The following is a 14,455-nucleotide window of genomic DNA, read 5'->3' on the forward strand; positions in this document are numbered from 1 at the left end:
GCAGACTTCTGCTGTGAACTGGGGCCCTACCAAAAAAGAAAAAACCAAGTTGCGCCCCACTGCTTCAAATTGGGCCTCACTGGCTTCCCCTGAGTCTAAAAGTTGGTGGGCCTGAGTTGCCCTGCCCTTGCATGAAGTCTTGGGTTTGCAATTTTGGGAGAGGGGAGACTGCCCTCTGGGGAGCAGGAGGGCTGGCGAGGCCTCCTAGATTTAGAGGCCCTAGGCTTCAGCCTACTTAGCCTATACATAAATCTGGCACTGGTCCTATCCTAAGCAAAAAATGTTAAATCAAGTGTTGTGTCATATTCTAGTAAGTTGGCTGCAGCCTTTCTGGAACAAAAGTACTTAGTAATCATCCTCTAAGCTTGATAGGCTTGAGGATAAACCACTTTGATTTGCTTTCAGTGAGGCCATTCAGAAGCTTTGACTGTGGAGGGCGCCACTGCCAACATGTTGAAAGGAGTGGAACAGCGGTAGCACATAATTTCTACATTTCACACTATGCAGCTGTCTCTTCATCACAGTCCAAGGCTTTCTATGACTGAGTGCTGGGTACTTAAGGACACAGTCTTCTGGGTTTTATCAGTCCTCTAGAAGGAAACTTCCATCACGAAGACCTTCACAGTCTGCTCAGCAAGGATTAAGGAATCTGTCAATGTCAATTTCTCATTTTTTCAAACTTAAATTCAGTCTCCACATTTCCACATCTGGATTATTATTTTTTAAGTTTTTCTGAAAATTTATCAGCAGTTTTAGTGCAATTTTCACCATTTTGCGAAGCAAAATGCAAAATGCATTAATACAATGCATTTTGTTTGCTATTTTCACAAATAACGGAGGGGGGGGGACAAGTGAAGTGATAACTCTCTCTGCCATGTGCTTGGCATATGGTTCCCCTACCCCTGAAATTATGGGGGGGGGAGCTTTCTCATGTGTACCTGTACTACCCCTATTTTCAAACTAAGAATTGCTAATTCATATCCATAACCCCACATATGAGTACATATTACTAAAGGTTCTTCATTGCAATCATATTTTGTGTCCAGCCACACACAGTGCATGTCCATGTGCAATAGCAGCAAGATATCCCCCTCCATACCACATAAATTAACTTCTGCATACTTGTGGACGGGGCTCAATTAAGAACATCAGTAGAGTCCTGCTGGATCAGGCCAAGGCCTATCTGATCCAGCATCATGTGTGAGTTGAAGCTATTGTTTTCTAAGTATTTCTTGCAATATACCTGGTTATGGCTCGTGTTACACTATGGGGAGAACTACTTCTGTGAATCTAGGAAGTTCCTTATACAGAGTTTGTCAGGGCAGCACATTCCTCTCTTCACAAACAATCACCTCCGGAGACTTCTGACGTTTTAATGGTCTTTATTTACAATGTTTACATTGGTTATCAAGAGTTCATTATCAGTCATCAGAGTCACTCAGTTCAGATACCGGTAGAGGCCTGCGGGAATTGATCACCCCGCCTTTCAAGTTTCCTCTTGTACAGGCACCTCGCAGGAGCAGTCATAAATCTCTCACCAGTTTCTGATCCATAACTTAACCCTTGCTATCCCTGTGGAGCTCCTGGCTTGCTTGATGCCTCTTCCTGTTCCTCTACGCCTAATGACACTGCCCTTTCTTTGCTAGCTTCTCCAGCTCCCTCCCCCTCAGGCAAAGCATCCTCTTCTTCTACCCTGAAGTTCTCTCCCACATCCGGGGAACTCAAACGTACTGACTCAGCTCTGATAGAGTTAGACCACTGGCCCATTGTGTGTGGTATTGTCTGGTTTGCTTGGCTGTTACCCTCTGTCAGGCGTTGGAGAATCTGCTTCCTCCCCCGTGGCCATAAATGAGCAGATCAAAGGAATTCTTACCAGTTAATTTATTTAATAAACACAGCAAAGAACAGAAGAAAGCTTCTACCCAGAATGGCAATGACCCCAATTAAGGGTTACACCCCCTTCTGTCTCAATTAATCTGTCACTCCTACATCTTGTAATCTGAGTTTGTAACCTCTGAGCTTTCTGTTCTGGTATTTTCTGAGTTCTCCATGACCTTGGGGAAGGGGTGTGTGTGTGGATACTATCCAGAGACTGTGAATCTGTTAACCCTCTCTCTCCCAGTGCATCTTCTCCTAGCTGTTCCCCATCCTGTATTTCCCAGCTTCTGCTTTCTGAACTATGCTCCTCTGCAAACCACGCTTCTGAATCTACACTGTCCTCCTGCTCCTGGGAAGATTCAGAATCAGGATCCGGAGGAGGGGGTGGCTCCCACCATTCTTCCTCAGTGCAGCCTTCCTCAGCAGAGTCCCTGACACTCTCCAAGGCCTCAGGCATATGTATATATTCTTATAATCAATTAGATGGCCCATTTAAGTAGGTATGCCCAGGATTGAACTTGGAACCTTCTACATGTAAAGCAAGTGCCCTACCGCTAAGCCATCAACCCTCCCCATTTCTGGCTTTGGAAACAGTGGGGAACTAGGTAACACTCTGGTCTCTTCCAAGTCTAGGATTACATGGAGATACCCAGCTGCAGGTCTCTGAATCTTAGAAACACTGCAGAAATTGGCTGTTCTATCTTTGTAAACTCACTTTTTATAACTGTTATTTCTTTGTGTGGATTCTGACTAAACAAATATTTTAAGAAACATTTCTTTTTCATCCTCATACTCTCACTGCTGTGTTATTTCAAACCAAACATTTTCTACCATGTTATTAGTGCCATCTTGGTAATGATTTGATACCGTTTAGGATGCAGTCCTTAACATGAAATCAGAGCGCTCTATTTCTGTGTAAATATATTTAGGATTGGACTACAAAAAACCTATTTTGAATGAGAAACATGCTCTTAATAATCACAAAACCTTGGAAATTAAACTTTTAATTCAGATAAGATCCGATAATCAACAATTACAGTTTCTATATGACTGTTGTAGTTGAAAGTCAAGAGCTATGGTAAACTGGCAATGTGATTTGCTTAGTCCCAGCAATTCGTGTTACTTTCCTCCTCACATTTTTTCCTGTCTCCTAGGAGCATTGTTACACTAAGATCTCAACAGCACCCATACGCATAAATCCATCTTTCCATTGGCACTTGCTCATTTATCTTCAATTCAAGAAGCTAGATAGTGTGGTGTGCCATCTGTATTATCAGATGCAATAATGAATGTCAGTCAGACTCTTCCTTTGCAAATAATGTCAATTATCATTTTGATTTAGGACAGATTGATGCTGACAGATTGTACAACTCCTACCACATCTGGTGCCTAACACAAAAAGTGTCAGGAGTAATTCTAAGACAGCAAAGTACAGTGAATTATGGAGTCTGCTCAGTGTGTTAGAAACTGAAGAAATGCTATTCTGATCTGCAGCATCCATCAATGTGTTTAGCATTGCAGCACAGTATAGGTGCCTTGACACATGTGCTGGCACTTTGGCATCAGGTTAGAAATAGACACAGAAGGAACATGACATGCACATACCAGGTGGGACCAAGGACCATAGAATCATGAAATTGTATGGTTGGAAGGGACCCTGAGGGTCATCTAGTCCAACCCCCTGCAATGCAGGAATCTCAGCTAAAGCATCCATCCACGGCTGTCCAACCTCTGCTTAAAAACTTCCAGTGAAGGAGAGTCCACAACCTTCCTGGGGATCCGGTCTGCTGTTGAACACTTCTTAATGTCAGAAAGTTCTTCCTGATGTTTAGATTCATGGAATCATAGAACTGTAGAGTTGGAAGGGACACTGAGGATCATCTAGACCAACCCCTGCAATGAAGCTGTTCCATACAGGGATAAAACCTGCAACCTCAGTGTTATCAACACCATGCTTTAGCCAACTGAGCTAACAGCCAATCAGTTTTAAGTCATTGTACCTCTGTAACAGTATCAGATATGAAGTTCAGGATTGGAGTAAATATGTAAAAATAAATAGATGGATAAATAAAAGCATCCATCACTCTATAACTTAGTTGATATTTCTGCCATTAAAATTGCAATATAAGAACAATGAAAATAATTTGAAAACCATGAAAGAACAGAAGAAGCAAAAAAAAATAAATGGGCAGAAACACACACACACAAATTTATTATTATTAGAATAATGGTAGTCCTTGTGAAACAAATGTTTGTTCTGTTTCCAGAAGTGCAAGTTTTTTCTTTTAAGGCAGCATCTGTCTCATATTGTCATTCATCAATATATGCTGGCAGTTTTATTGTTCCACAAGGACTTCTATCATTTGTGAAAGCTCTATCTTATACACGTAGTAGTGCTTTGAGACTTTGCCATGTATTTTTTTTTTCCATTGGCAACCCCCCAAATATGTCTTCCAGTGGTTTCATAACTGTGGAGATGAGATAAGACCCTGAGCGAGACCATAATCCAATGGCCAAAAGTAGTCCCTCAGCACTGCTTTCTTGAACTGCCTCTCTAAGAAGGATTGGGACCATTGTAAAACAGGGCTCCAAGGCCTATCCCAACCAGCTGGTCTAGAAACATACCCTGGCTGGTGGCATCAAAAGCTGTAGAGTGGTCCAGCAGAATGAATAGGGCCTTGTTTCCCCTCTCCATCTCCTAATGTAGATCATCCAGCAAGGAAACAAAAGCTGTCTCCATTCTATAATGAGCCAGGTTGAAAGAGAGTGAAAACACCCATATCATCCAGGAACAGCTGGAGCCGAGTTTGCTACCACATACTTAAGTACGTTCAGAACCATCCACAGGGCAGTCCTAACACTGGTAAACTACTGTCTGTCGGAAGCCAGAGAAAAAAGCTTTCCCCTATACAGTGGTACCTCGGGTTACAGGCGCTTCAGGTTACAGACTCTGCTAACCCAGAAATAGTACCTCGGGTTAAAAACTTTGCTTCAGGATGAGAACAGAAATCGCAACGGTGGCGGCACGGCGGTAGCGGGAGGCCCCATTAGCTAAAGTGGTACCTCAGGTTAAGAACAGTTTCAGGTTAAGAACGGACCTCCAGAACAAATTAAGTTCTTAACCCGAGGTACCACTGTATTAAGAAATCAAGACCCCTCTCTTCCACAAGCTACAGAGATGTGCTTGCATAGGATAAGATAACCTTATGTGTTAACTGACTTTTCTTTAACCCTTTTCATTCTACAGTAATGAATTGTAATATTGCAAAGTTTCTGAATTACACACACACACACACACACACACACACACCAGTACACTGGCTTATTTTCCATTGTTTTCTCTACTACTTAGGCTTTAAATACACTTTGAAATGCAAAATGCAATATTGTTGGCTTTCAGCCTCCTGCTTTAAATATATAGGAGATCTGCTAAAGAGCAGCCTGACTCCCCCCCCCCCTCAGAACTGTTACAACAACAACAAAATCTGCCTTTTCACTTCCAGGCTAGATTACTGACTCAGCTAAAATAAATCCATGTTTAGATATAGGTTTGATGGATATTTAAAACACATCAGTTGTTGGGAAAGGTACCTGCTATTTTCAAAGATGCCAAATAAATGTAATCTTTCAGCTCAAAGTATGAGAATGTTTGGAAATAACACTGTCATGGAAATGCCAGACAGTTGATCTTTGCTAGTGACTTCTGTCTCTCTCCACCCCAATCTTTCATAATTCCACTGGGACAACAAAGCCTTGCTTGTAGGTTGCCTAGTGACAAAAGCAAATAATTGAATTGTCTGCCTGCCCTGCCCCCCCCCAACCCCCTTGACAGCACATTCCTCTTTTCCCTGTGTATTTGCTGGATATGTTTTCTGCAGTGAAAGCAGGGTTGGGGGGGGGGGGAGAGAGAGCCTGTCCTGCACAGAGCTTGCTTAACCTTACAGATTGTGAATCAGCCTGAAACACCAACACCTACAAACTTTCAGTGGGAATACTTGCAAATTCGTTAAGGGCTTCAGGGTTGAAGCAACAGTGTCCAGAATGCATAACAGATCAAGTAATACATACATACATACATACATACATACATTTAGAGAGAGATAGAGAGATGATTGATGATAGATGATAGATAGATAGATAGATAGATAGATAGATAGATAGATAGATAGATAGATGATAGATGATAGATAGATGAGAGAGAGAGAGAGAGAGAGAGAGAGAGAGAGAGATGATAGATGATAGATGATAGATGATAGATGATAGATAGATAGATAGATAGATAGATAGATAGATGATAGATAGATAGATAGATAGATAGATAGATAGATAGATAGATAGATAGATGATAGATATAGATAGATAGATAGATAGATAGATAGATAGATAGATAGATAGATAGATAGATAATAGACAGATAGATATAGACAGATGATAGATAGATATTCAAACAAAGATTGAAGTTTATGCAGCCTTCTGGGCATACCATTAGTGATGCAAATGTGCCAATACGCTGAGGATGCTAAAATTTAATGTGCAAGGTTTCTCTTTTAACTAAAAAATAAAGTCATTTAGCATGGCACATCCAAAGTAGTACACTAGTAGATAATTACCAGACATGACGATAAACCAGAATGACATGGGCATTTTTATCCCACCCTCTTCATCATCACACCCCACATAAAAACCCAGAAGCCTGCTGTCAGAACTGCCGTAGGTCCCAGCTCACAAAGGACCAATGCCACTTCGTTGTTATATACAAAAGTCTTTATTAAAGTTCAGTTTGTCTTTCACATCAGCAGCGTGCAGCTCTACGTCTGAAACTCTAGACCGCTGAAGCTCCGTCTGAGTCTCCGCCCCCCATACACCAGTTTAAGACTCTAGCCTTGCTCCACCTCTTCCTTTGCTCTTTCCGCCTCTGGGTCCTCCTGTCAGCTGGAGTCTCGCCCTTTCTAGACTCTTCTGACGCTGAGTCCCCTGAGTCTTCCCCCTGCCTCCGGCGGGCTTTAGGACCTGGTTCCCCATCCGGGTTTTCTGCTGTCCCGCGCGCCTGTACATTTGAACTTGGCGCGCGTGCCCAGCCGCCAACCTTCTTCCTGACCGTTTCACTGCTCCTGTCACTGCTTCCCCCTTCAGGGAGGCTAGCTGGACCTGACCTCCCCTCTGTTCCCCCACTCTCCGACAGAGGCGTGGCCAGTTCTGACTCATCTTCTCTCCCTGCTGGAGAAGATGCTGCCCCTGACACCTGAGACTCTTCCCCCCCACTATGCTCTGGTGGGGAAGCTGGTCCTGATTTCCAGCTGCTGCTTTGGGAGTCCCCGCTGGCCCCCCGTTCTTGGTGTGTCCTCCCTGGGACCTCCCTTGCCCTGACCATCGGCGCCTCCTTCTGGGAATCTTCTGATTCGCTTGAGAAGCTCATGGAATCTCTCGGGTCACTGCCATACTCCCCTACACTGCCCTCAGATCCCTCCTCTTCGCTCTCCATCTCCTCTCTCCCCTGTGCCTCTGCTCCTGAGCCCCTGACACCTGCAATCAAAGATTTGGCAGGTGATGTCAAATCCATAAGAGAACTTCAGCATTCCTCGCTCAGTTGCTCTCCTCTCTAGCCATTTTTTATCCTACTATTCCTTACTTCTTTTTACTTTCCTCTCAAATGCCCCTGTTTCTTCTCCCTATTATCTTACACTTTAGCAGCATTTGCGCAGGATCACAGCAACTGAGTTGATGGCAACCAGCAATCCTTCACTCTAAAGCAACTCATTTAATAGCACCAGAAGTCCTTGTGATTGAACAGCCCCTCTGTGACGGAGAGAAAGCTGAGCCAATCACTGAGAGGCTTAACCACCTCCGCAACTACTACCATAATGAAATCACTTTTGTGCATTACATCTCACTATCAGCCAGTACAAATGCTGAGGACTGAAGTCCCAGATGAAAGAACCAAGTTCTTTCGATTGCCACAGTTTCGCATGTGCCTCTTTACAATGCATTCACATTCTTTCCACCAATCCAGGGCTTTAACAGAAGTATGGGAAGCCAGGAAGTCTGTCTCATGAATGCCTGAGATTGTGGGTTCCGAATGCTGAAATTGTTTCTATTACAACACTGCATTGATTTATTTAAGTGTAAAAAAGTCACTTTAAAAAGTGAACAGCTGTTAGGTTCATGACACAGGCAACCCCTCCATTTCCCCATGGTTACAATAAACCCTAGCCAATCATGCTATGAGGTTTTCAGGAGGTTTGGCATCTAGATGGGCTGCAGAATGGAGAGACAATTTGCAGAATGAACACGTATCCCACTTAGCCTACGCTAAACAAGGTAAGTAGAAAGTAAGTCTTTCACTCCTCCTCCCAAGAATTTCACTGAAATAGTCGCTCCCTTTGCATAATTTTCAAATGCATTTTCTTTTCTTATTGATAGAGAATGGTTTGAGGGGAAATGGAAGGGATTGGGGGGGCAGAGCACTCGTATTCAGCACCCCAAATCACAACGTTTGCTGATCTCCCTGACCTGTCACTGATAACATAAAAGGTAAAGGTAAAGGGACCCCTGACTATTAGGTCCAGTCGTGACCGACTCGCTCATCTCGCTCTATAGGCTGAGGAGCCAGCGTTTGTCCGCAGACAGCTTCCGGGTCATGTGGCCAGCATGACTAAGCCGCTTCTGGCGAACCAGAGCAGTGCACGGAAACGCCGTTTACCTTCCCGCCGGAGCGGTACCTATTTATCTACTTGCACTTTGACGTGCTTTCGAACTGCTAGGTGGGCAGGAGCAGGGACCGAGCAATGGGAGCTCACCCCGTCGTGGGGATTCGAACTGCCGACCTTCTGATCGGCAAGTCCTAGGCTCTGTAGTTTAACCCACAGTGCCACCCACGTCCCTCACTGATAACATAATTGGTCCTAATTCATCTGGAATCTACTGTTGACTACAGACTCTAACTTTCCTATGAACTGGTGCGCAAACTGTCTAAAAATGGCACTTCAAATACTCATTGTTGATGCTGCCTTTGTGGTACATCAAGAATCAAGTTAATTTTTGTGAAAATTTCTTGCATATGTCTTCAAGAATCAGTAGCGCACACTGTTACTTCAGTAAGTGCTACTCAAGGACTTTTGAATCATTTCTCTCTCCAGAGCCAATGCATTTGGGGGCTCAGTCACAAACAAATTACAATGACTCAGGAACATGAAACTTGAAGATAAGCTAAGAGATGAAGGTGACCTTTTGTTTATGAAGAGTCAGGGCAAAATGGAGGAGAAACAGCAGTAAATTTATTCTGTTAGCAGTCACCGTATTCTTTTCTTCTGCATAAAATCATACTAAGTTCAGGCAGAATAAAGCATAATTATATACCTTCATCAGAGCATTCTGTTGCTACAGCCTATTCCAAGCACATCAACCAACTTTTAAAGACACATGTATTATCCCTTTCTCTTTCTGCCTTTGCCTTATCTTCTAAGAAAAGTTGGTGAATTGATATCTGTCTGTGTGTTTTGTGTGTGTTTGTGTGTGTGTGTAAAGAAGGAAATGAAGCAAGGAAAGAGACTGCACAAATCACGCATAACCCTTTTATTGCCAAATCCTCAAAAATGTGCAAGTTCACAGGACTGATTAAGAAGATACTGTTAAGATCTTGGCTGGAGTATCCTAGATAGCACAGCGTAATAATGGAATCACAGAATTCATTACATTCCTTGAGTGCTCCTGATTAGTGAACACTATGATTATCACGACAGAATTAGCACTTGAAGAGTTTCTCAAGCGTTAGCTCTTCAAGAATGTTCCTGTAGCAGAACGAGTGAGTCATCACATGCCAGCAGTGAAGAGTGGGCCGTATAATTCCCTAATGGTGATGCCAGAAGATTTTGTGGGGGCAGAACTTGGACTTTCATAGTTTCATACTTTACAGTTGTTTCAGTTGTATTCTGTGCCCCTTTGTTTGAAGTACATAGCAAATTGCCCTAAACCTTCAGTATGAAGCAGGCAAGAAATTCCAGTAAACATCTATATAATGTTATAGGTACTTGCCTAACTTGCAACATCTTAGACCAATAATGTTAGGAGTTAGCAGGCACTTATAACTTCTTTTAGATGGAAAAGAGGAATAAATAAATACCCAACTTTTAACAAGCAGTCATAGGAACTTGCCTTATTTTAAGTTAGAACATCCACCCATCTGGTTTAGGACTGTTTACACTGACTGCAACAGCTATTAGAAACATTCCCAAGGATACCTGGCAGAAATGCTGAGGACTGAACCTGTGTCTTTCTGTGTGCAAAGCAGATTTTCGACCACTGATCTTATAAGAACACAATAATATCCCAGTTGCATCAGACCAAATGTCCATCATACTTTTTCAACAGTGGCTAACCAGATGTTTGTACAATACACATGAGTATGTCCTGAAGGCCAAAATCCCCACCCACTGCATGCCTCACCCAGTTGGTGTTAAGTGGAAGGGTATTTTATTTTAATTTATTTATTTATTTTATTTTATTTTATTTTATTTTATTTTATTTTATTTTATTTTATTTTATTTTTAAGTTATTACAACCAGGCCCCAGAATGGGTAGAAACCATGTGTTCACTTAGACAAGACTAGGTGGTGGTGGTGGTGATGTTTAGCTGCCATATTCAAGAGGACATTACAATATAAAATGCACTCGTATGGTTTCCAACAGTGTTGCTCTGCTAACAGAAGGCACCCATCAGTGAAACAGTCCCAGGTCCCTCCCCACAACTACCTCAGAGGGTTTGGAGACCATCTGGAGCTGTAGAAGGGCAGGAATTGCTGAAAATGGCCTCCTTCCTTGTTTCACTGACAGGTGCCTTCTGCCAGTAGGCTGACACCATTGGATACCACCCAGTGAGAAAGCACCATTCTGAATGTACTCAAAGTCAAGGTTCAGTTCTTTATGGGGTGTTAACTAGTTATCACAAGGTAATCAGCTTCTTACGGCCAGCTCAATCAGCACCATCAAGGTCTATTAAAAAGTGCTAACTGAGTCATTTAATTATGTATAAAATGCCTGTCTGAACATGAGTCAGTCGAGAAGGACTGAAAAATCTTTCTGATACTGTCCCGTTTGCAAAAATTATGAACACCTGGCAGATGTAAATTCTTTTGGGACTGACACAATTGCAAATGGCATGTATAACAAATAGAGGTGGGGGCTGGAGACAGTGGCGTGGCAATGGGGGGCAGGGGGCAGTGTGCCCCGGGTGCCATATCTGGGGGGTGACAAGAAGGCACCCCACGGGGGCTCACAGCGGCGTGAGCAGCCATCACGCTGCCACAGCTGCATGTGGAGGATCCTCTGTTCATGGCTGCAGCTGCGAGCAGAGGATCCTGGCACCGCCCATATGGTGCTGGAGCAAAACCGCTATGTACAGCGTATGTGCGGCATTGCTACGTACGCCGTATGTGTCGTACATAATGACACCGCACATGCGTCCTAAGTAACGATGCCCCACCCTGAGTGTCAAGACGCCTTCATTCACCCCTGGCTGGAGAAGTATTTGGGCCTATTTCAAAAACTAAAATAATCACCCAAACTCAGATAACACTTAACTATTACACAGGCAGAAAAAATGGCCAAAACCTTCACTGTGAGGAAAGAGTTTTGATGAGGTGACCAAAGCAGAGTGTACGCAGCTCCTGGGAGCCAATGATCATAAATGAAAGCCTTGAGCACCTATTATGGTGAAAGAAGAAAACAGACTGTCATTTCTGTCGTTTTGTCAGAAGATGCAAGCACCTGTTAGCTCTTGCCTATCCTGAATCCGATTGCCACCGAATCTTATTTCAGCTATTCAGTCAGCAGCAGGAGCAAAGTCGTGCTTCAACCTCCCCTCTTAATTCTCTGTGTGTGAGAGTGTGTGTGCGTTTGAATCTGCTGCAGTTCTATTTATGTGCTCCCCCCCACCCTCCTCCAAAACTAAAAAGGGCTGTATCGCTCTCTGGAAGGAAGGCTAATGACAGCAGATGTGTCAGGAAAGAGGCAACGGCTTAGAACAGCTAGGGAGCTTCGGGGAATGATGAAGAGGCTGGAAGAGAAGAAGAAAATAATTGAAAGGAAGTTCGGATGGGGGCCAAAGAATGATTACAAATAACAAGTACATGAAAGAACAGCTGAAGCAAAACGGAAAAGACATCTTTACAATCTAGATAATAATAGGATTTGGTATCGCTTTAATCGTCTTATGTACAAATTTTAATTTCACTGTAATTAACTTTTATTTAATTGCCCAGAATAGGAGAATAATAAGCTTCAGTAAATGATCTTTAGTAATATGACTCTAAATGTACATGGGAAACCATATCCAAGCCTGATGAAATCCAACATACTTTGATTTCACTAATTTGCTAGATTCAAGTGTTTTGTTCTAACTTGATTATGGATGAGGACTTTAATTTCTAAATAAAGATTCAGTTTGGACTTTACTGGCTGTGAAGCACCATTAAGTCCTTATTTAGATTTGAAATGTTTGCCTTTTTATGTAATAAGATTTACGTGTCATAAGTGTTTGATATTCCATGCTCCCACGCAGAAAACAACTTGAAAATAGACAGGGGTTGATGATCTACACTTTTTCTCATATGCTTGAAACTTTTTAGTACTATTTATGACCACCTTATGGTCAAAACTGAGTGCAGATACATCCCCAAGTGCCTTGCTGAGAAACCAGTTCATCCCACACTCTTCTGTAACAATGTAATTGCAGTGGCTCTTGGGAGAATGTCTCTCACAGGCCAGTGGCCACTTTTGTCCCAGCATTCTACCAATCAGCGTGATGGAACCGCAGAGGAATGGAAAGTAGAAATAATAAAAGATTATTCTTACACCTTATGCCTCTGCTCATGCCAATGCGCCAATTACAAAAGAAGGGAAGAGAGAAGGAAGTGTGTTTCAGAGGATAGGCACTAGCAAAAATTACTTCTGCTGATGTTGGGGGATAATTTTTGTTTTTCTTTCTAATAAGCTCCCGGCATGCCAGTGCTCACCCTTTGGCAGGGGGGATGGGACCCCTTCAATATTGGGGGGATCAGTCCCCGCCCATAAATATTGAGGGGGCTGGAGACCCTTCCTTGCCGCTCACTTACTGTTTTTCCACCAACCATCTGCCACCTTCATGTGTGTGCAAGTGGGTGGATAATTTTTCTGAGCCCCATGGCTTGGCCAGTACCCAGTTTCCCCCATGGGGGGAAAGAGAATCAGATAATTATTGAGCCAGCCTGAGGTGAGCCCCAAGAGCTTGCCTATCTTTGGAAATGAGATTTCAACTGCTGTCAGATTGACCGAGCTTTTACTTCTGGCAGTTGGGCCTAGAAGTCATCACTGTGGTAAGGTAAAGGGACCCCTGACCATTGGGTCCAGTTGTGGCCAACTCTGGGGTTGCGGTGATCATCTTGCTTTATTGTCTGAGGGAGCCGGCGTACAGCTTCCGGGTCATGTGGCCAGCATGACTAAGCCGCTTCTGGCGAACCAGAGCAGCGCACGGAAACGCCGTTTACCTTCCCGCTAGAGCGGTACCTATTTATCTACTTGCACTTTGACGTGCATTCAAACTGCTAGGTTGGCAGGAGCAAGGACCGAGCAACGGGAGCTCACCCCATCGCGGGGATTCGAACCGCCAACCTTCTGATCAGCAAGTCCTATGCTCTGTGGTTTAACCCACAGCGCCACCTGCGTCCCTTTACATATTGGTAAAGGTAAATGTACCCCTACCCGTACGGGCCAGTCTTGACTGACTCTAGGGTTGTGCGCTCATCTCACTCAAGAGGCCGGGGGCCAGCGCTGTCCGGAGACACTTCCGGATCACGTGGCCAGCATGACGAAGCTGCTCTGGCGAGCCAGCACCAGCACAGCACACAGAAACGCCTTTTACCTTCCCGCTATAAAGCTGTACCTATTTATCTACTTGCACTTTAAGGGTGCTTTCGAACTGCTAGGTGGGCAGGAGCTGGGACCGAATGACGGGAGCTCACCCTGCCGTGGGGATTCGAACTGCCGACCATACGATCGGCAAGTCCTAGGCGCTGAGGTTTTACCCACAGCACCACCCGCGTCCCATTACATATTGGTATAGAGCAGCAAATATTTGACTGTATTCCTGCAACTCGAAAATATCCTGCAGCAAGCTTTTCAGAGAATATTTCAGATATAACTAATTTCTGTCAAGTCCCAGTATGTCTGCCCAAAATTCACACACCTTTTATCTTGAATGACAAACAGTACTTGAATTTTTATATGCAGCCTATGCATACAAGCCATCTTGAAAGATGTCTCCCCTACAACCCTAGCAAAAGTCAGCATCAAATGAACTATTCAGCTGAGTGTTTCTCATGCAAACCATTCACTAGATGACAGTCTTGTACCAGAGAAGGTATTCTTACAAGCACCGAATGTCAAGAGTGTAGTTGTATGTCAAGAGTGGTGATTGTTATGTTTTTCTTTATTTTAGTTTTGTATAAAACAATAAATTTGCATGTAAAATAAATCAAAGGTTTAATGTTGCTTTTATTTAAAACAAGAAAGCATCCAGTTACTGCATATTAAATGGAAACAGTTA

Source organism: Podarcis vaucheri (assembly GCF_965113315.1).
Source record: "Podarcis vaucheri genome assembly, chromosome: 9".
Lineage (NCBI taxonomy): Eukaryota > Metazoa > Chordata > Lepidosauria > Squamata > Lacertidae > Podarcis > Podarcis vaucheri.